At 35.8% G+C, this 22,507-nt stretch overlaps 1 long non-coding RNA gene across 1 annotated transcript; it reads right to left on the minus strand.

Annotated features, from left to right (window-relative positions):
- Window positions 1-866: 866 nt before the first annotated feature.
- LOC116240703 (uncharacterized) lies at window positions 867-21,959 on the minus strand. The gene is made up of 4 exons (XR_004169379.2): window positions 21,916-21,959; window positions 21,522-21,690; window positions 6,227-6,305; window positions 867-3,066 (listed from the first exon to the last, which is right to left on the minus strand). It is a non-coding gene; the product is annotated as an uncharacterized LOC116240703 (long non-coding RNA).
- Between the last annotated feature and the right edge of the window lie 548 nt (window positions 21,960-22,507).

Consider the following 22,507-nt stretch of genomic DNA (forward strand, 5'->3'; position numbering starts at 1 on the left):
TGTATGTTGCTGCTTTCTGTCATACGGAGACATCAGCTGTGCCACAAGCCACAGCAAGCAGCACCTCAAAATGGCTGCACCCTTCAGCAATTCACAGTTGTATGTTACTCAGAATGTCTTCTTCCTCTGTTTACTCAGTCTTGAAAAGTGCATACTAACCCCTATTCAGCTCACAAGCTGCGTGTCACCTTTCAGGACTTTTTCTGTTGACTGCGACTGACAGCAGTGGGAAGATTAGACAGCCTTTTAATCTCGTGCAGCTGTGATTATCATCAGCGGAGTGAAAGAGCAATTGCCTGGCAGTGCAAGTCATAGACCAATAAAAGGTTCTCAGGGCAGAAAGCAGCCATACGCTGAGCAAAGCTTCCAGCCTATTTAAGCCCATGATTTCTCACTGGGAAAACTGTAACTGAATGATAGTTTTCTGAAGGATTTTCCATGAGCCTCTATGCCAAAGATTCATATTTCACATTAATTCAATTCTTAGAAAAAGAAGGGAGAAAACATTTAGGTTCTTCTTTTAAAATTATAAACCTGAATATAATTCATTTCATCTTGGACATGTCTTCTAGGTAAGAAAAGATATTGACAATAGTAGTTTATATTTAAGAAGATTATGTGAAAAGCTGAATGAGGAAAACTGATTTCCAGAAAACTGGAAAATCTCACTATTATTCAGCAGCCACCTGACATGCTTTCAGTGGTAGGAATGCTTCCAGAGACACTTACAGAACTCTGGCAGTATATAAGCAGAGGTTATTTTGATCTAATAATAATAATAATACAAAATAATTTATTTATGTATGCAAAAAATAACTATGTATGCACAGAGAATACTAATGTTATTGAGATTACAGCTCTGTTCACACAAAATTTGGGTATATAATTTATGAACAAACAATTTCTCTTAGTACCAACTCTTAGAACAAAAGTAATGGTGCAGATTTCTATGTAGATAAAGTAGCTGTAAGGGTACTCCATAGCTCTGTATTCATCAAAGCATCTGTCACCTGTGTCTTCTGTACTCTTGACGTGTAGGTACAGTTACTGAAACACGGTGACTGTGATTTCACGTATTCACTCCAGACTCTCTGAGGCATTACAAACATCACTGTCAGGAATGGAAAGGAAAAGTATTTTGAAGAGAACGATATATACTAAAATCTAATTTTCAGAGCTAATCTAACTCAGTAGTAAATGGAACCCCTGAGCAGTAATAGCATAGGTAGTCAAATAGGTGAAGTCTAGATGAACATATAAGATAACTCACTGGCATGCTCTGAGTCATCCACAACTTCCTCAGCCTTGTGGGAGATCTCATGTGAGTTAAACTGGAAAACATTTCCAAGGAAATAAACCCGATGAGGTGCAGCTTTGCAGTTTATTTATAGTGTTTTTGTTTATGTATTCATTACAGGCACCTTTACAATTTAGATGGACAGTTGTCTTGCTAAACCTAAGCAAACACAGCAGGACTGGCTTCAATAAATCTCTGCCTTAAAAAGAAAAACTGAGCTAGTAATCTCAAAAGTAAACATGACTGCCTACAGTATTTTCACTCCATTGGTCAAGAAACAGGTAGTAAGAATAAATATTTGATCCATAGAGAGATCAACAGAGATAAATGAACAATCTGACTTCGTATGTGGAGATGTGATAGACTGCAGTACTAAAACATATCTTAAACTTATTACATACTTTCTCCTATTAAATTTAAATGATTCTTGCTCACACAGACTTAAGAGTTATGACTACATCATGCAGTTTGTAGCATTATTTCTGTGGTATCTGAGACCTGAAATAAAGGAATCCAAAAGGAAATAGAAAATATGAAAATAGATAAATCATACCCAGAATAATTTATGGGCTGCATGCTGGAGCTCATCTGCTTTTCAGACATTGCTGACAAATCAAACTATTCTCATTGAATAAAATGAGAATGAAAAGTGCCAGGTTCCCTTTTGAAAGCTGGTCTTGAAATTGAATTGTCTAAATCTCAAGCCTTTCTGAAGTTATCCAAACTGGCTAAGAGACATAAACACATAAATAAATGAATGCTACTTTTTTTTTTTTCCCATTATGCAAGTATTACAAAATGATTTGCTACTTCTTCCCATCTACTTCTATGAGCAGACACATAGCTGAACACATTGCATTCAATGACAATCCTTCCATCTTTCACAACAATGTGGAAAAAACTTCTGTACTACTCCTATACACACAAGCACCAGTGCCTCTCTCTTTCATCTACAAATTAATTTTGAAGAATATCCTGTAGTGTTCCTCGGAGTATAAGATTAGTTAACTTTTTTTTTTTTATACTGATCACATCTGGATAAACTCAGTGATTAATGTATTTGAAAACTATAGCTTGATTTGCATAATGTAAACAGATCCATACACAACATAAATAGAACTTGCAGTACTTAGTGAATTCTCCAGCATTTTGAATTATTTATTATAGCAGCACTTTAGCACAATCTTATTAAAAATATGAGTCAGATTTTATTGTATTTATGCACAGGACTAGAGGTTAACAGCAGCCACACCAGGTACACTGTGAAAGCAGCAATAACTGAAAAATGCTTATTTGAATTTTAGGACACATAATAATATCAATACACACCTATAACCAGTGTAATCACACAAAAGATCTTATATGGATGATGAAAATATGCTGACGTACTGTCATATCAGCTCAGCATCTTGGAGCTAGGAGAAGTATAGAAGCTTTTGATGTAGGCAGGGATTTCCTTCTTCCCTACTACCATTCACATCTGAAATTTCAATAACATTATATATTCATGAAGAACTCAGTCTCATGGTACCGTCAGTCAAACTAGATGTATTTGTCAACTGAGGACAGACTGCTATGTGTTATCCTTGGCTAATTTTACACTCCAACAGGCATGTTACATCTTTTTTAAGAGTGCACCCACTGTATGTTTCCCAGTGTGGCCTTTTTCCTTCTAATTTCCATCTGCTCAGATCAGCTGCTGCTATAGATGCTGCTCCACAGAGGAGGTCTCCAATGCAAAGACCTATACAAATTCAGTTCCTGTAAGCCTGAAAAAAAAAAAAAAAAAATGAATCCAAACAAGTTAGATATACTCTGGTTCTCCCACTGATGTGCCTGCAATTTCTCCCAAAGTTTGGTTTTAAAAGAGAAAAATTCCAGTGAGGAGAAGGAAAAGAAAGTCAGCTAGAAGTCTTCTTTTCCATTGCTTCTTCCCAGACATTTCAGGAAATCAGATTCAAATAAAGTGTAGGAGATGATGTATTCTTTAACCTAGGGTGATTTAATGGTGTTAAGCATGCATTGCTTTATTTCTCCTGTTAGGACAGGATGTCTGAACAAAGAGGTTATATTAATCAAATATAATATACTATTAATTTGGAGATAATTTTTGTTATCCTTTCAATTCCTTTTTTTTTTTAAATGAAATTAACTACCACAAAACTCACTCAGCAGCACCGCAATCTCTTTTCAGAATACAACTTTTCAAATATAAACATTTCCTGTTTAGTTCCATAGTAATAAATCTGAGGTAAAACTTCCCTCCCCAGCAGCAGTGGTGTGAGAAAGCAGATTGTTGATAGTCTGGAACTGAAAAAATATAGCTAGTTAATTAACAACCAAACAACATTGCCAGTAAACCTTTTCCTGTGTTCACCTGTCAGTGTAGAAAATACTGTACAAAAATACTTTCTGGGAAGTCTAACTAGAGGAAAATTTTTATACTGTAATATCTGAAAATATTTCCTATACTAAATGGTGCAGTCATACATTAACAGCAACAAGACATGCTGCAAGTGTTAAACAATATCTGCAACTAGGAGATGAGACAGCTAAAATTAGCAATGAAATATTCTGGGGATTTCTCTAAAACACAGATTCTGGTCAACCACTTTCAAAAATGTTCCAATCTGCATATCCAGATTGCTTGACTTTCAGCATTCAAACCAAGCTGGCTGTTCAGGCTTTGTAGACACCCAAGAGCTGCAGGTCAAAGAATAAAAGCATTTCATTTGAAATTCCAGACAATAGCCAAAGATCTCCTTTGCTCAGGAACTTTATTCAAGCTTATCAAGGAACAGCCAACCTGATCCATAGCCTAAAGGATACACTCAATGTTATGTGCTATAAAACCATTATCCAAAGGTACCATGGATTTTCTGATATGTATATTTTAGGAAAATCCTTGAGTATATTCTGTCTCTGCTGGCAGAATATTTATATTTAATTTTATTTTCCAACAATTGCTGGCAAGTTGTCATAGCGTGGCTTTACACATTTCAGGAAGGCTGCTCCTCTAGGACCCATTCCAGTGTCTTTTGAAACTTCTCAGAGCAGCCCTCTTGCATCCAACAGCTGGTGAATCAAACCCTTGGGTTGAAACTGTCTCGTTACCAGTTCTTCAGGAAAAGGTTTCTTGATTTTCATTGAGATATTTTTGGGATGAGATTGAGATTTAAATTTTCCAGAAAAGAAAACAGCAAGGATTTTTATTTTCTGGCTGAAGATGTTAGTTGTGAGGTCAGATTTTTTGTATGCTTGCACAACAGAAGAAACTTAAGTTCACAAGCCAATTTAGAAAGGAAAAGCCTGGTCCATATATTTTATATTGTGTGCATTAGCTATTTATTTTGAATCAGAAGTGTAATTTAAAATCTCTCTTCCAACTAACTCCACGCACTTCAGTTCACATCACAGAGTCTTGGAGTACATGAACTTGGTATCATTTGGATGAAAGATAACTGAAATATATGTTTCAGAAGTGTACCTGCTACTCTGAGGCCAGGCTAGAGTTAATGTAAAAACTAGTAAAATACTGGGCATAGTGGATGTTAGTTGCACTCCACAGATCCACTCCTAATGCATTAAGCATTTTGCTGTGGAATTTGGGTGATTTTTGTCACCAGTTCAGCAAGAGCCAAATTTGTAGATTGAAAGAATAGCATTCACCCAAAGCCTAGGAAGGCTTGTTCTTGAACACAAGGTGCGTTGTATTCTCCCTTGAAGCACTCCACTACTGATATATAGGACTGAATCTCAAAGAACTAGCTTATGCACCATCTGCCTAGACTGCAGTAGTGACTTCTGAACTAAATATGCTCTTGCTTATTGCTTTCTCTTTCTTCTATAGATCAAATCACAGCCTAGTCTGGGGTAAGCAGACTGCTGTTGTGATTTAATGCTGATAGGCAGCTCATCCCACGCAACTACTTACCTACTTACCCTAGCAGAATAGGAAAGAGAATTGGAAAGATAGATGTGTGAGAATTCATGGGTTGAAGTAAAGATCAGGTAAAGCAAAAGCTGTGCATGGAAGCAAACCAAAATAAGGAATTCATTCATGACTTTCCACTGTCAGGCAAATGTTCAGCCACTTCCAGGAAAGAAGGAATCATCACATGCAGCAGTTTCTTGGGAAAACAAACACCATCACTCTAAATATCCACCCTCTTCTTCTCTACCGCACCTTTTGTCACTAAGCATGATGCCGTATGGTACAGGATATGCCTTTGGCCAATTTGGACCAGCTATTCTGGCTGTGGCCCTATCCCATCTCCTTGTGCACTGCCAGCCCCTTCACTGGCAGGGCAGCGTGAGAAACTGAAAAGTCCTTGGTTTGTGCAAGCACTTCTCAACAACAACTAAAACACTGGTGTGTTATCAATACTGTTTTCACCACAAATCCAAAACACAGCACCATACCAGCTACTCTGAAGACTGTTGACTCTGTCTCACCCAAAACCAGGACAACTGTGTACATGGTACTGGTAGCTGACAGTAGCTACTGGTAGCTGGTACACAATGTTACTTTCACAGCTTTCACTCTCAAAGCATACAAAAAATGACAGCTTTCTAGAGTATCATTATCTTGATTATCTTTCCAAACATATTTCTCTTATTAAAGAGAAGCCACATCACAAAATGATATGACTGACCATAGACAGAAGGAAAATACATTCTTCATGCATTAAATAAGAGTGCAAGAGACAGCAAGCAACCAAGCACTAAAATCATCTCCTGCCAAGAGGGCTGTACCTTCCAAAGGTTAAGAGTAATGAAGAAGATGCAGGCATACACACTACGCAGCTAATAAATAGCAGAACAGATGTTACTGAAGAAAACTGTGAATTTTTCAATTCATTTGTTTTCAACTGCAGTTAAACATTTATTTCAAGTTTTCATATTTATCTGAGTTGAATTCATACATACCTTGATATCCCTAAGTAGGTGGTAGCAGACACACATTTAGAACTTCAGTCCAGGACTTCTTGTCTTCTCACTTGTAATTCTACAGAATGAAAAAAATTTCATTAAAACCTTACAAGTTTTGAGGCTGGTACTGGAGAGGAGGGAAGCATTTTTAGCTTTTTTCTTCTTTCTTTCCTAGTAAGACAGACTCAAATATAAGTTTTATAATATTACGAAGCACAGGTGTGGCCTTACTTCGGGTGCTCAGTCATGTGAAACAGCTACTCATCTATTAGCTAGAATCACTCCTTCAGACACTTTATCACAAAAATACAGAGCATTTCTAGCGCCTCTCTGGAAGATGAAGCTATTCAGTGTTTCATATGTGAATGCGCCTCCCTTTATACATACAGTTCATGCACCAGAAAATATCAATTTTCTCCACAAATGTCTGAAAGTACACTTAGCTTATCAGATAAATAACTCATTTCCCTATTTACCATTAACCTCCCAAATTAATGCATATACAGGCACCTCCACTATGTCCTGAAAGTGCTGTGACTCTCCCCTAAAGATGAGAGACTGAGGCAAAGTCCTAAACTTTTCTGCTTCCAATTTGTCATCAAGAACTTCAGACATAGGTCATCATTATTAAGTTGTCATACTAGGCTGATTAGGAATGACTAGGAACGAATCTACCAATACTTCTTAACAGGAACAAATAGGAGAGGAGAACAAACCTAGCAGCAAATACCACAGTTTGAAAAAAAATGACGCTTTCTAATCCTCAACACAGAAACTCCAGTCCTAATGGTGTCCATGGTGAATCCCTGTAAAATAACTTTTTACTTAGTTGTTACTTTACATGTCACCCACTGATCTCCTTGCCCTCCTGGTGATGCATTTTAATGTCCTACTCTGTAACAAGTTTGCCAGAAGTAAGTTGACCCTCTGGCTCTGATCCTCCCCTCCAATATCACAAAAACACATTGAAACAGATTCCTTGACTGCTGAGGTCTTTTCAATAAATATTTTAATATCTCTGTTTAAATCAAGACACATTTTTGTGGAAGGTCATTCCATCAAGTGGACACACCATTTTTAAATTTTTACATTAATTTTCTGATGAGAAGTCTCTGCAGACTTCCTCCATTGTAAATAAAGCAGGTGAAAAATGTCCTCAGGTCTCTGAAGGTGAGGTAAAAAAATTAATTCCTACTCACTCTGATTAACTTGTTCTGCAACACAGTTTTAGCAGATATCCCCTCTGGAAAAATTTCTTAATTGCTTCCCAAAGGCAGTGTGCCCGTGACTAGCTCTTGACATTATTAGGGAAATATTTTACCGTGATTCTGGTGTTGTGTACACACTGCATTACTTAGAGAGAAACAAATCTCAATGCTCATATTCTTAATTTTCTGAAGTTTAATAATTAAGATGGAATGAAACAGTCAACTGTCAATTAGATACATTTTCATGAGCTACTGAAGTAATAAAATCTTGCATTCTGGTACACATATCAAAAAATCCTTCAAGTATGTAGACCTTCTATCCCTAAAAGATGAAATATGTTATACTTCAGCAAATTCAGAGTTTTAATGCAGGAACGAAGAGATTAATATATGTATGTAAATACAAATATATACATAATTATATATTTACACATTTTTTTTTTTATTATTATTTTTTAAAATGAGATGGTGCAGGCAATTAAAGACCATCAAAAAGTTCCACAGTATATAATGTAAAAACATTACCCAGAACATCATATTAAAAAAAAAAACATCAGATAATAAGAACTATAAAATGCAAGAAGACTTTGAAACACAGAGAGCAAAGAAGGAAGCACCAATAACAAGATTTATCATTTGTGAGCTTCTACCAACTAGCTCACTTACAGTTCCTAACAAGAGGAAAAGACTACTCTTGAAAAGAGACTTTGTCAGGTTACAGTGGGCTATAGAGCATTTTACTTCTGCAAGTAGGAGCTATAATGCAATATTGTATGCTTTGCAGATCAGCTTCACATGTAAGGATAAACTGCAGTTAATCCTCTAGCAACATTTTTCTCTCTCCCGTTAGAAAAAAATCTGTATATATATTTTCCAGACAGCCAAACAAATAAACAGGAGCAGGAACAACAGGAAAAAAAAAAAAAGCTAAAAACAAAGAAAATCTTAGGAAAGGTAAAGTAAACACGTTGAAAAAGATCTTAGGACTTTTAATTTCAACAGTAGCTCCAATTAGGAAACATTATCTTTTCTAGACAATGCCTAGATAGAAGGATGGGCTATGGGCTATTTAAATGCTGTTTATTAAAATGTGATGAACTGAAACCACTGGGTATGACCAGTGGGATGTGGTCTACCCTGTGTATGCGTGTCACAGTACGTGAATGCATTGATGATATATTACCTTGTATTGCACCCATGGGATTTTAGGCAAGCACTTAAAGCAATGAATAAGAGTATTTTGGCTTCTCTCACACTCATGACAGACAAGCTATACAGAGTATATGGTACTTTCATACTGAAGAAAAAACATACAGATCTGAGTCTATGAAGATGTGTCATTAAATCTGGCTTAAAGAAATAAATAGAACATCAGGGGAGGATAGCACATGACTTCTTAAAATACAGAATATACCTGTAGTCACTACCACTCGATATATAAAACACTTATCCTTACTCTGCCTACTTCCTTTACCCACCTTTTGCTGTTAGATGAAAACCACAGCAGACACAAAGCAACAAGATGAAAAATCATGTTTCTGAGAACTGGTGATAATGACAAAGATAGATTGGACAGAAAGCAGATTCTGTTTGGCTCAAGTGTCATGTTCTTTGAGAGAAGAGTGTTTCAGTTCTAAGGATTTAGCTTTCTGCAGAACATTTATAGCAATATTGTATGTATATATATATTTATATAATATTAATACATTAATAAATTACATAAATTAAGCCAATAATATATATATTGTTATCTTCTGTTAGCCAATCACACCGTACCTGGCAACTCCACAGACAGAAGTGCTGGTGTGCAGCCAGGGCTGGGGACAGTGTTCCACCCTTGATCTATGTAAGCCTGTTAGGAGGGGGGAAGAAACCCCCTCAAAAAAGTAGTTAAACATTGGATTCCATACCAAGGTCATCCTTAAATTCTAAGATCATCCTTAGAAAAAGGCATTCAACCCAGATAATCCATGTTGCAAAAAAGATACCAGGAACTTAACATTTATATGTGGCTTTTGAGGGATCGCAGCAGTACAGCTGTACTGAGAGTGACTATGCTGTGTTATGCCTATTGCAAATGGGGCACGGTACAATAATCATCCTTCTTGCATTAGGCAAGCTAATATGACTAATGGAGCATAACTGCAAAGTAGCAATTGTATATGTACTTTTTCCAGGGGGCAAATTAAGAGAGATCTCTTTTCAGTCATTTTGCTAATAAATAAAACAGGGAGGTGGTATCAATTGTCACAGATCAAGGATACTTAATATTCTTATTTCTGAAAATTAGTACTCATCAGTGCTCCCTCCCCTTGCTTTTCATTTTATTCCAGAGAGGTTTCCGTAGCAACTAGGTCATCTGCCCAGTTTAATCTTCAAAGCTATAACATTACCTTGGATTTTTGCTGAAAGAGGAACAAACAGAAGATGACACTTATTGTTTGTAGCCTCTTACATATAAAAATAACAGGGTTTTGAGAGAGGATCTCTGGCAATAAGACAGCAAGGTGTGTTAAAGTTCATCACCTTTCTCAGATAGCAAACAGCTTGTGATGGACATCAAACCTGGACAGGCCTGGAAGCAACTTACTTCTACAATTTGTCCAACATATACTGCAGGACCACCGGGGACACTGGCAGCATTTCTGGAGGTGATCAGGTGACCTGTCACTAGCCCTCCATAATATCTTTCAATCACACAGTATTCACTCATCACTGCTTCTCACTTAGTCCAAATTGAGCTGATATGATTGAAGAAAATCTCAACAGCTTGCGCAAAGCATGTGTGATTTATGCTTCAGCAGTGTTCCAACCAAAACATTTACAGATGCGGAGGATAAACAAGGTGAAAGGAGACGAACATTTTTCACTTTTAAATAAAGGCTTAGACAATGAGAGGCATCTGGTTTTATGGGATTTTAGGTCATAAAAGTTAACGTCTGAAAACAAAACAGTTTCTAACATGAGTTTTATACGGCAATGGATACAATGAGCAACTCGATTCAGATGAGTGCATTCACTCCTGTGCTACCTCCAAGCAAAAGAAGCTCCAAAGTTCAGAAAATTGCCACTGTATTCTTTTAAGCAGCACAGTATACACCACAAGAGTAATCTAACATCCCAGAACGCTGCCTCCCAGTGCTAGGGGAGAGAGATAAGTAAGAACATTTTTTTCTGCAATATTCCTCTCATTTTGTTCCTCATTCCAGAAAGTACTGGACATTTTGTTTGGCTACTTTTTCACCCACCTGAAAAAAAAATATAACATACAGGGAAAGTACAGAACTTAACAATAAAGAGGTTCTTGATTTAATTTCTAGGAAAAGGTGTCATGTTTAATACAATCAAAAATACTAATGAGTAAATACATAACATGACTGAATTGACTTCTTGGCTTGTTTCAAAGATCTTGGGTGTTTTTTTTTTTTTTTTTTTTTAAACAGAATAAAGTTCATTAACCAAAGCTCCCAGTTAAATCTTCCTTCTCCTAAAATGTCCCAATTAAATGAGCTTTTTTGTACCAGAACTTCCTCTCCAAAAATGTGCAGGACTAAATGTATCATGAAACATTAGTAACTGTCTAAAAAACTGTGTGCAGCCATTAGAGCGTTTGTGGGAGGCTGAACTAATTAAACATGACATAATTCCTAATCAAAGTGAAATATTAAACACATCTTTCACATAAGAGAATGAGAAAGTGGGTTGAGTTTAACAGTGAAAAAAAAGTTCACAAAGTGAAGATATCTGCAGAATTGTTATATTTTCTGCTTAGAATTGTTTATCATCTGGCAGTTAATGAAGCAGAGCAGACCTAATATATGCTCTCATTTTAATATTTGATGCCTAATATTGTACTGCATGTTGGCCTTTGGGAAAATGAGGTTCCAGTTCTCTGTACGCCATATTCAGCACAAAGTAGGAAAATCCTGTAAAAAGATAAAATCTTGTTTATATCATAAATAATAACACTGAGTCTTCCATAATTTCTGAAAGCTATCCAAATCATGTTATGGCCCAGGTTATAGTGGAATATAAAGTAGCTTCACTGGCTTTATGAAATGCTGCTTATCGGTGAAAATATAAAAGATTTGATTTCACTTACAAGATTTTCTAACTTTTTCTCCATTATTGCAGAAATTCACTGGCTCTTTAATGAAAGATAACCAAACAAAACTGCAACAACAAAAACACCATAGATAAGAAGAAACATACAAAACCAAAACAAAGAAACACCTCCCCTACAATCACCAATATAATCTCACTTCTTTTTTTCTTTGCCTTCCTTCACTCTACTTTTTATTTAAAATCTTTTGCCCCCAGTGCATATCTAAACATTGCATTGCCATTGTGAGTAGAAGCATTCAGTTCTTCCACAGAGTTTCACTGATTACTATGGACTCTTACTGGAATTTAGTTCACTGCCACAAGTCAGATGCAAGGGCTCACAAGTTAATTTTTTACAGCTGTATTACAAGGATAGATGTTTACTTTGATCATATGACAGGACCATATCTATGCTCGTAACAGTATATAAATATGCATACATATAATTTCTTAACCTGTTGAAAAGATCAGTAGAGTACAACGAAACTGAAGGTATTGGTGCTGGAAGAAGGATGGAAACTGAAAGAAATGTGTCAGATTGTACAATTCCCTTAAAACTGGATAGAGGCTCATAGAGGCTCCATGGGAACATTTTGCCAGCAGGTAGGAAGCCAGAAATATTGTCGTCCTTAAACTATTGATGCTTCTTATCAAATTTTATAGGTGGCAGTATCTCTTTCTGCAGTTGTTTAGTGTTGCCATTTAAAAGGTGAAAGGTGAGTGGAAGTAAAGAGAGAAGGGAGGGACACAGCTCCAAAAATGAGATAGGATCAAAGAGAAGCATGATCAAATGAGAAAATGTAGCTTAATTTTTGAAAGGTTTGAAGTTCTATTAAAACAGTTTGTAAATGCATTTTCATCTTGTTCCTCCTCTATCCGTAAACAGATGGTAACAAAGAACCATCAGTAGCTTCAATTTATTTGTCCTTTCTTCCCCCTTACCTTCCATCAAGGAAGAGGTGCTATACTTGCATGGCTTTATGTTTTTTGGTTCTCAGTATTCTGCATCAAAACATCATGTACTGGAATTAAAGTGTTAATGCTCCAATTCCAGGTACCTATCCCTATACATTACAGAAGTCATGGGATCTGACCCTTCCGGGTGGGGCGGTCTCTTACTGCCTGGCAGTGTGTGCTGGAGGGTGCTTTCCTAGCCGTTCCAAGCTTTTCAGGTTTGACTCAGTCTCAGGAACTCTCTCCCTCTCCTATCTTATTAGTCTCAATTTCAATTAGATTGTATTCTATTGTGTTATCTTGCATTCCAATATCATAGTTAATAAGTTTTCCTCCATAGATTGTTGCCACTGTTTCTTTCCTCCCTTCCTTCCCATTTTGCAGGGGCAGGGCCTACTGCCCCCTGCCATAGGCATAGATTGATCTAGTTAATTCCATGACATTGCAAGAGGCCAAAGCTCATGAGTAAAGCAATAAGCATAAAAGCATCACTATTTAAGACCATTTCTTTCTAGTGCAGTACATTGGTATTTACTGACTTGCCTCAGTAAATCTTTGTCAACCCAAAGAAAAAACCTGATTAGTCCATGCCATAAAAACGTCTCTATAAGCTATAAAGTTGAAAACAGTGGGCAATTCTGAATTTGACTGTTCCTGACAAAGAAACACATATTTCACAAATTAATAAAGGCAAGACACACTGGAAAACACAGAGAAAGTTGAGTTGACAGCAAGTAAGAACCAGCAACAACTAAAATTATGTATCAGACAACTAATTTGGTCTTTTACTTCAAATAAAAGCAACATAAAGAAGAGTAAAGGTTCAAACTTCTCAGTTAACACTGAGTGTTACTGCTGCATGCATTTATTTCACTTTACGAAAAGTACTTTGAAAATAGCATGTAGCTACATTTTAAAAGTTACTTAAGATGAAAAGTGAACTTGGCTCAAGAAACCATTGTGGCTTCTCTTGCCAATGGATAAAGTTATAATCTTTGATAATGTGATCACATCCTGTTTCTCTTCACAAAATTGCTACCTAATTCCAAACACATGATGGGATATGGGTTAGAGTTCGTCTGGATGGACAAGTAGTAAATGATGTACATCTGAAATATCTTAATCTGACACCTCCATGAAATAGTTATGTCTTTTCAAAATAGGATGAAATCAGTGTTCTTTGTTTCGATCAAAAGTTCCATCTTGGTGTGCAGCTTATGACAGAAGTTTAGCAAAAGAGTTGGGGGGAGGGCCTTTGCAGTCCTGCAGCCTTCATTATTTCAGCAGTAACTATTAACACTATATGAATGTGAGCGCCATTTGCCGCTGAAACTAATGAAGATAAAACCCAGAGTATAAAAAAGTTACCTTTCTCCTGAAAATATCAAAATCAAGTTTTGAATACCGTTGAGAGAAAGAGTAGAGTTACTTAATACCAATCAAACAAGTTAGAGAAGCTTTAATTGTGAAGGAAAACTTCAAAAATTCTCCTTTTCGCTGGTAGACAATGTACTGAGCTTTCTCCTTAATGGTATTTAAGAAGTTTAGGCAACAAGACTAGGCAATCAAATCTGATCTAAAAGAAAGCTAGTCTTAAAACACAGCATGTATAGTTATCAACACAGATCGAATAAGCAGCTCATGAGAGGTGTTCAGAACACTGGAAGCTCAAATCCTGACATTTGAAATGTAGCATCTGTAAAGCAATGAAAATATTTTCTTTATTTCCCATAAGAAGTTAATTTATTGCATAATTATTTTTCCATGTATTTCTTCTCTTTGGAGATCCTATTTACTATCTTTCCCAGTTCCACATGTAGGTCAGCAACAAAAGAACATTTCAAGCACATTTATAGTTAGATAACTGCTTCAAAAACCACAATCTCAACCACACAACATTTACAGTGAATGTCTGAGAAGTATCTAATAAACTACACAAGTTATTCCAAAACTTGTGAAAAATGCCAGTTTGTAAAAAAAAAAAACCCAGCAAATTTAGAACAGGTAAAGCAATTAAATTAGACATTGTGGGTGATGGGAAAATAGCTCTAACATCTCATTTTATGTTGTTGGGTTTTTTTGGCAGCTACTCTTTTCTATTTCCTACATTTCTTTGCACAAAGAAAAACTCTTTCACAGAAAGCTCACTTTCATTTCATATCAGGAAATTAGATACCTTCTATCTCAAAATTGGAGTGAGCTGCCACATGACATTACAGACTCAAACTTGTGCTATATAATTGAAAAATCCAAATCTACTAATACAAGAGAAAGAAACAGGAAGTACTCATCAGTTTAAATTTATCAAGGGCATAATTTATGCAGAAATTTAAAAAAATGAACACAAAGAACAGGTAGGAGTAAAGTGTGATGCTATACCTGTTCATGTAAGTTATGTCATGCCAGATCAGACTGATAACTTTAATAATCATTTTTCCTGCACAGAGAAAGTTCGTAAAGAGTGCAATAACTGGATTTAATTAAGGTATTTGAATATGGCTTATTTAAGAAGTTATTTAACTGAAGAGCTGTGTTGCAAAAGAGTTTTAAAATGGGTAATAAATTGATGGATAAGAAGATGGTTCTTTAAAGTTAAGGTGTTAGAAATGAAGGAGAGATATAATGCACTGGATTTATTGGGAGTTAGTGATGGAACTAATTCCATTTTCTCTTTCCATGAGTTAGGAAAAATTTAAGAAGGTGTTACCAGTGGTAGAAAGCTAACAGCAAGTCAATTGGCTTGTTGGACAGGAAGAACTGAATTACACTTAAGTCCATTGCAATTACCAAAAATACAATAACACAAGATGGAAGTAATGGGCTTCCAGACTTAAGAACTTCTAGAAGCTCTGAGATTATCAGCATAAAAGAACTGATAAAAGCTGACTCCACTGCACTGGCTGGTTGGAGGATAAACATTACAGTATAAATTTCTTTTGATAACAATCATTTCAGCAGAAGCAGCTAACTGGTAGAAAACAACTCCAGAACACATCTAGGGCTAGTGACTAAGTACCCTGAAGTAAATGGAAATATTACTATTAACATCAGTATGCTTTAATTAGACAACATGAAATACAAATGCTATTTTAATACATATTTCCTACATATTATTAGCTTTTTTTGATAGAAATACAAGATAAAAGGGAAGGAAATATATGACAGTGTTTAGGCAGTTGTAGCATAGGCATTCTGATGATCTACCATGCAGTAAATTCCTGAGCTAAATAATCCATTCAACCCTGGTCCAAAAAATTATTCAGTCTCTGGGTAAAATTCATTAACCTTCAAGTACCACTTAACAAAATCCTTCTTTGTGTCTGTCTACCTCATTTTGATGGCTTTAAGCTGTTTACTGTGTTAAGGGGAAGAAACAGCTAGGAGACTTATATGCCTCTCTCCACTGATAAAATTATATGCTCTGTATTTATTGACTTGTAAATTTTTACAATTGAAAAAAAGAAATTGGAGGTCATTACAAGGTTTTGTTTGTTACAATCCACTGTTCTGCTACGGTGCTTTTGCAAACAAAATCTTGGTTGCTATAGTTAACTAATACATCTTTCTATAGAGAACATTACTACTCTTTGTTACAGATATTTATAAGAATATGGAATACCCAAGCAACTCAGTCTGGAAAAATTATCTTACAATTCTGGAAGTCCTGCTTATGTCAAAGAGATCATCTTGGAGGTAGGAAGCTTTCCCTTTCAGAGAGGGAAACCTGGCTTAGAGCAAACATTCCATTGACTCTGGATGGACAAAATAATGAGGTGACTTAAGCTGAAAAGATTAAGACAATAGAAAACTATTCAAGACAAACAGAAAAGTAGAGCTGATTAAGACAGATTAAGCCAACATCTACTATATTTCAAGTATCTCCTTCTGGGAAGTTCTATATTTGTGCCCATCTGCAATGGCAAATTATACTAAGCCCTTAAAACACTTCCAAATTTCCCAACAAGGGTGATTGAGAAAGTTGTCGTTCCTTGGAATTTGCTGAATAATTTCTACAGTGTTGGAGCATAACACTACAAGGGCACACCTGTGTCATTGATACAACCTATGGAAAGTATGATACTATTTTAGGAAGCAGAGACAAACAACATGCCATTTGTAGGAGATTATATGTACCCTTATAATTTACCCAGTAAATTTCAAACAGATTAGAATTAATAAGGATTTTATTAAAAAAATGAACAAACACAAATTAGCATAAACCAAGCTGCTACAAGTGTTCTGGAAGCTAATTAAAGGACTTTTTTCAAATGACAGAAAGCAAGGTCATAAGAAGGATGTTATGAACATGTCCAAATCATCAAACCAGACGATGTTCAAAGTGAGTAATCAAATAGAACAATACACAAGGAAATTACTTTGTCATCTCAAATAATGAAAGTTCACAGAGAAGAAAGATTTTTCCTGCTTAAATACGTAGCCAGTGCTTCTGACTATTGCATTCGCTCTTGCTCAGAATGAAGAGATCTATTGGACATAGTGTTTGTGGTATAGGAATATTTTGAATTCAGATTCTTGCAAGAAATGTCCAAAAATTACTTGGCTCTCCTTCAGAAAGTATAGAAATACTTACCAAAAATCTGATTTATCATGTCCTTCTTTAGTGTCTCATTACTACAATTTATTTTCTTTCATCTGCTTAGTTTTTCCTCTTCACATAACACAACCTCTTTGAAAGATTGTGGAGAGGTGGGACAGTTAAAACATGGACCGGCAGCTTCTGAAAACACTGCTTATAACTCTGGGGAATATACAGACTAATCAAAGGATAATTAGGATTTTTTTTAAAAAAACTAAAACTAGGCAGTTCTTATATCAACAGCCATGGATTATGCACATAATTTCAGAATTTAAGAAGTCCATATTTAAAACAAATATTGCTTTCTCTTTCTGAGAAATTCTTACAGTTCAGACTTACTTTGAGAAGTAGTATTGGCAAAACATTACCTACCAAAATTCAAGACAAACACCCCCCTCCACTGCTCTTTGTTTAACAAAAGAGGTCAAGAGGCCTTGGAGAGAACCACCATGTCAGTATAAGAAGAGTACTGAGACATCTTGGAAACAGCAGGATGGTGACCAGCTAGCAACAAGATAGGCTATGAATTACAAGTGTCAGAACATAATTAACAAATGCAAAACTTAAGATGGTGAACTTAGAGTACCAAGCCAATGGGAAAATGGGGAGGGGGGTAAGTTTGGGGGACACAAGGTACAAAAGTTGTCATACTGTTTCAATAGGTGTGTTCCTGTTGGCAGGAGCAGGATACCTGCCACTGAAATCATGGATTAAAACTTCACTAGAGATTCTGTCTCCTACAGGATCTCTCAGACATTTCTGACATTAGCACTCGATTCAGAAAAGCAAACAAATTTCACTTCCTCCCCAGGCCATTACTGGCTCCTCCAGAGTAAACTCTGTGCAGCTGGAAGACAGGAGATATAGGTAATACTAGGATAGAGAAAATAAGGAAGAATGGGTGGTCTTAAGAGTTTCTGCTGATATTTCACATGCTACAGCACTTAAGAGAAAACTGATAACAAACTTGCATTTGAGATTTTTAAACTATTCCTCTCCTTGCAGAAATATGGGGCTGTTTGTGAACAGCAAATCCACTGAACAGTCACCTTTATGCTTACCAGTGATAAATGGAGCTCTACAAAGGAGTTGCATCAAACTGACTGTTTAACTAGTCTTTGACTCTTGATTTCGGTAGAAAGAATAAAAAGTGCTTGTTAACAGCAATGCATTTTGTGTGGACGGCAGAAACTGAATGGCCACTTTGAAGGATGTTTATGTGTTAACTCAAAAAGATATCTTCAATTCTGTGGCAATTATCAGCTGATTTGCTAAGCTGGATTTTAAACTGTATTTTGACAGTACATAGAAAGACAGTCTCTGGCAGTTTAAGGAGATAATTTCTGGCTTCTGAACAAAGGCAGAAATGAAGCCTAAGTCACACCAGCTCAAGTTCTGAGCTCCTGTCTAAGCCAATGTCTTAAGGACATCATATACACACAGTGCAAGCCTATGACATCAGGATGTCTAATTTTAAAGGAACTTTTCCTCATACATAACAAGAGCCCCCATCCACTGTTCTTCATCCTATTTTCATAGAGACATCAAGAAAACATGCAAGGCTGTGCAATACTGGGTTCTCAGCCTTGGGCGCAAGCACAGCTTTGCTTCTTACATATCAGTAAGAGGTCCCTAATGATGCTATATTATACATTTTACAACTCTTGAAGAGTTGACATGTTTAAGAAACATATCAACTCTTCAACAGTTTGCCTGGTGTGTACGCTATCCAGCAAGTAACACGGCAACTAGCCACGAAACAGAGATCACACTTGCCTTACACCCAAACTGATCTGGAAGAGAATCTCCCACACAAAAATGCTTCCTGTGCTTCCCCATTAAAGGTGTGCCAGATTGCCTCAAGCAATCATCAGCTGTGGCACTTCTGCAAAAGGCAGAATAAACAAGTGTTTGGGCACGTTCTCCTCAGTAAGCATCTTCTTAAGGTTGGTGAAACGTCAACAAAATCCTAGCTAGTTGTTCATAGAAGGGAGAAAAGGAATAAGATTAGCCTAATTACAGGAATTTTATTATCACCTTAACTATGGAGAAAATGGTCATCACTTGATAATACTGAAAATAAAGCATATTGGGAAAACACTGACAGAGAGGGGAAAAGTGACCAAGAATGTAGATTTCTTGTTATAGTACACCTCAAACTGGACTGTGATGACAGATATCTGACTCACAGAGAAGTGTAATTTGATGCTTCTGCATTGTGGTACAAAGGGATTCAAGAAATATTCTGAAAAATAGTTATTTTCAGTGACTAAGGAGTATAAATAAACAGCACTGTGATCCACTGCAACAAGTTAAGTGATACTTATCACAGACACTTTACTTTCCCTAGATTTCTGTGGCTTCTTAGTGAGTAGAACTAGCCTGGTGAGTAGAACTGATAGATGCATTTGCTTCAACTAAGTGACTGTAGCTCTTAGCAAAGATGCTGCCAGATGAAAGTAGCAGATAGAGTCAACACCAATAAAACTTTCATAAAAATCTTTTTACTCTACAAAGTAGATTTTCTAAAATTTGCAAGGCAAGCAAAAACCCTAGGTTGTTTCCTGTAGTAGATGGGTTTATTTTGTATGTTTAGGACAAGCAGAATAATTTTTATGGCTTTATATTTTTGTGGAACAGACAGCTGTTCTGTGCTTGAGCCAATAAAAATTTTGCTTCTAAGTCCAAGAAAAGCAGCAAATTCAGCATGAAACATCCAAAACAAGTACATAATAAAAGTAGGTTGCTTAGTACCCTAAAATTGTATTCAAAACTGATTTGAATGTCAATTTAAAGATATACAAAATCATATTTGAATTTTAACTGATAACTTCAGCATTTTTATTTAAAACACTATGGATTATGAATGCATGCTATGTAGGAGATGTAGCCATGAGGAAAATTTCTGAGATAAAAATCACCAAAAAAACCCTAATTAGTTTATAAACCAAAGTATTTATATTTCACACTTTATAGTCTAGAAGTCTACCATAGCATCTGAAAAATCATCTGTCAATTTCACACTTAATGACGAAATGAATTGAATTCATTTTATTGTTAATTTTTCTTTCAGCGACACTGACCCTGAATAGCCAAAGAAAGATCAACTAAGTCAGCGTGCCTTTAGAAGACAATTCCCTAAACCTCTCATGGTTGTTTTCCAGCCACTTCACAAGAACTTGAAAGATATTACACTAACTCATCACTAATCCTGCTTCTAAAGTATTTCCAAAAAACCTCTTAGAATATATACAGTTAAAAATTAGCATTCTTCAAAAATTCCTTGAAATATGAATCACCCTTTCCTCGTCTTTAAAAGGCTGTATTATTGCAACTGATGATTTCAGTCATTTTGAAATAGCGCTCTAGCAAACAGCTGAAGCAATATCTCACTCTCTCATGGGTTAAATCATCTGAAGTATATAAACAGTGTTACAGGAACACTGAGCATCTTAGCTTTTTACTGTGAGAAATCACACCCTTCTGCTGAATAAGGCACCCTGGATTACATCTTCATTGTACAAATGCTTGAAAAGCTTGAAAAATTGAATTTCTCTTGGAGATTTGAAACATTTTGTTCCACTCAGAATGGAGAGTGAAATTTTTTCCTTTTTTTTTAAAAAAAAATGTCTAATATAATACAGAGTTGAAACAAAGTATTTCAATGAAGTGAAAATGAAATGTCTTGTTTATGGCTTGTAGAAAAAAATTGAGATTTATATTTTATAAAGAAATAATTTGATTTTATCACATCAGTATTTTATACAGAAATTTTTGCTTAGAACATGCCAACTTCAAAGTTCTTCTTAGCTACTTTAGTTTATCGAAACATCTCATGCAGAAAGAGTACGACATTATATTTAAGTGTGTCTGATTTTACTTCCTTTTAGAAGTGTAGGTCACTGAAGTTTCTACATGGGCATCCTCTTTATCTGTACGTCTTTCATTTCTCCCTCTGAATCTATAAGCTAAAAATAAGGAAAGAGATTTTATGACTATTTTCATACTTGTAATTATCTATGCCTAATTCATGCAAGACCTCTACATGAAGATAACACTGATAACATTTTTATGTTTGTGAATCCCACAAGAAAATAGAGTTTTCTGTTATATCTACACTAATTTTCATCTCAAGATTTTCAGACTGAACTCTTTCTGCTTCACATAGTGATAAGGAGTAAAGGAACTCACAATGCATTGTAAATTGGGGGTAGCTTTTTACTAGCTAACATTTCATATCAGATTAAGTGAATTGCCTTAGAGGTACTCCTAAAACACACTTCTTAAAGCAAGAAAATAATCTAGTTGAATATATTCATTGATCATTATTTTAAGTTAAAAAAATAATTAGCATTTAAAGGTCTCAAATTATGATTCACTTCAGGAAGGACATCCCATGCAAAGTTCACTTGAGTTTCCCTGCATTTACCTGTATTATCCCAGCTCGCTTCCTGCAGTCTTTCATTGATGAATGCTCATTACAGCCTTACCATTGTTTCAGAACATGTACAGACGCAGTGTTAGCCTGTTTTTAGTACTCCATTTACCATATTCTGTCCTCTTCCATCCCACCTCAAGATGATCATCTATTTTTCTTGCTAAAGAATATAAAAATAAAAATAATAGTTAGCAATAAACACTGAACTGACTGGAGTTCTTTGGAAAGAAATATTTATAACCAGAAATATAAATAAAATCTAGTAAAAATGTATAGGTGAAAATGTGGGTCTGTACAATTAACAATTAGCATGGTTAGGATAATATTTTACAGGTTTATAGTTAGAAAGATGGTGGAAAGAGACAATCAAAAATGAAATGCTCACCCATATCCTAGGCTCACAGCAGAAAACTCCAAAAGTAGAAATCACCAGAAAGAGATCCCTCCCCTGTGGCAGTCAGCCCTTAAATAGGGTCTAGAAGAGATGGAGCCAGGCTCGGCCACTTCTGATCACACAGCTGAATTGCCTTCACCTGTGTTCCCAAGGACTTGCCTCAGGTGATCAACCAGTGGTTCTGGCTGTGACTCAACAGTTCCCATACAGGATCTAGGCAGAAGTAAATATATGAAATTAACAGAACTTCAGTGCATCTAGGTACACGTGGCAAGAGAGCAGAAAAGAAATTAAAGGTCATTAGCATTTATGAACACCTGAAAAAATGGTTATTTATTCTGAGTGAAAAAAACAACCACATATGAATATAGCATACAGATGCTATGAAAAAGAGACAGAAAAGAGCTGCAAGAAACAATTCATTTGTTGTATTAGAGCAATAAACAGGAATGCCTATTGTAGATGCAAAGATCTTAAAAAATAAAAAGAAAGAAAAGAGAGAACAAAAAAAGAATGTGGTGATATCCCTTGACAATTTTTGTCATTCTTTCATTTATACTTTCACAAGAATACAACATATAGA

The sequence above is a fragment of the Phasianus colchicus genome, chromosome 2, assembly GCF_987193195.1.
Source record: "Phasianus colchicus chromosome 2, bPhaCol1.hap1.1, whole genome shotgun sequence".
Lineage (NCBI taxonomy): Eukaryota > Metazoa > Chordata > Aves > Galliformes > Phasianidae > Phasianus > Phasianus colchicus.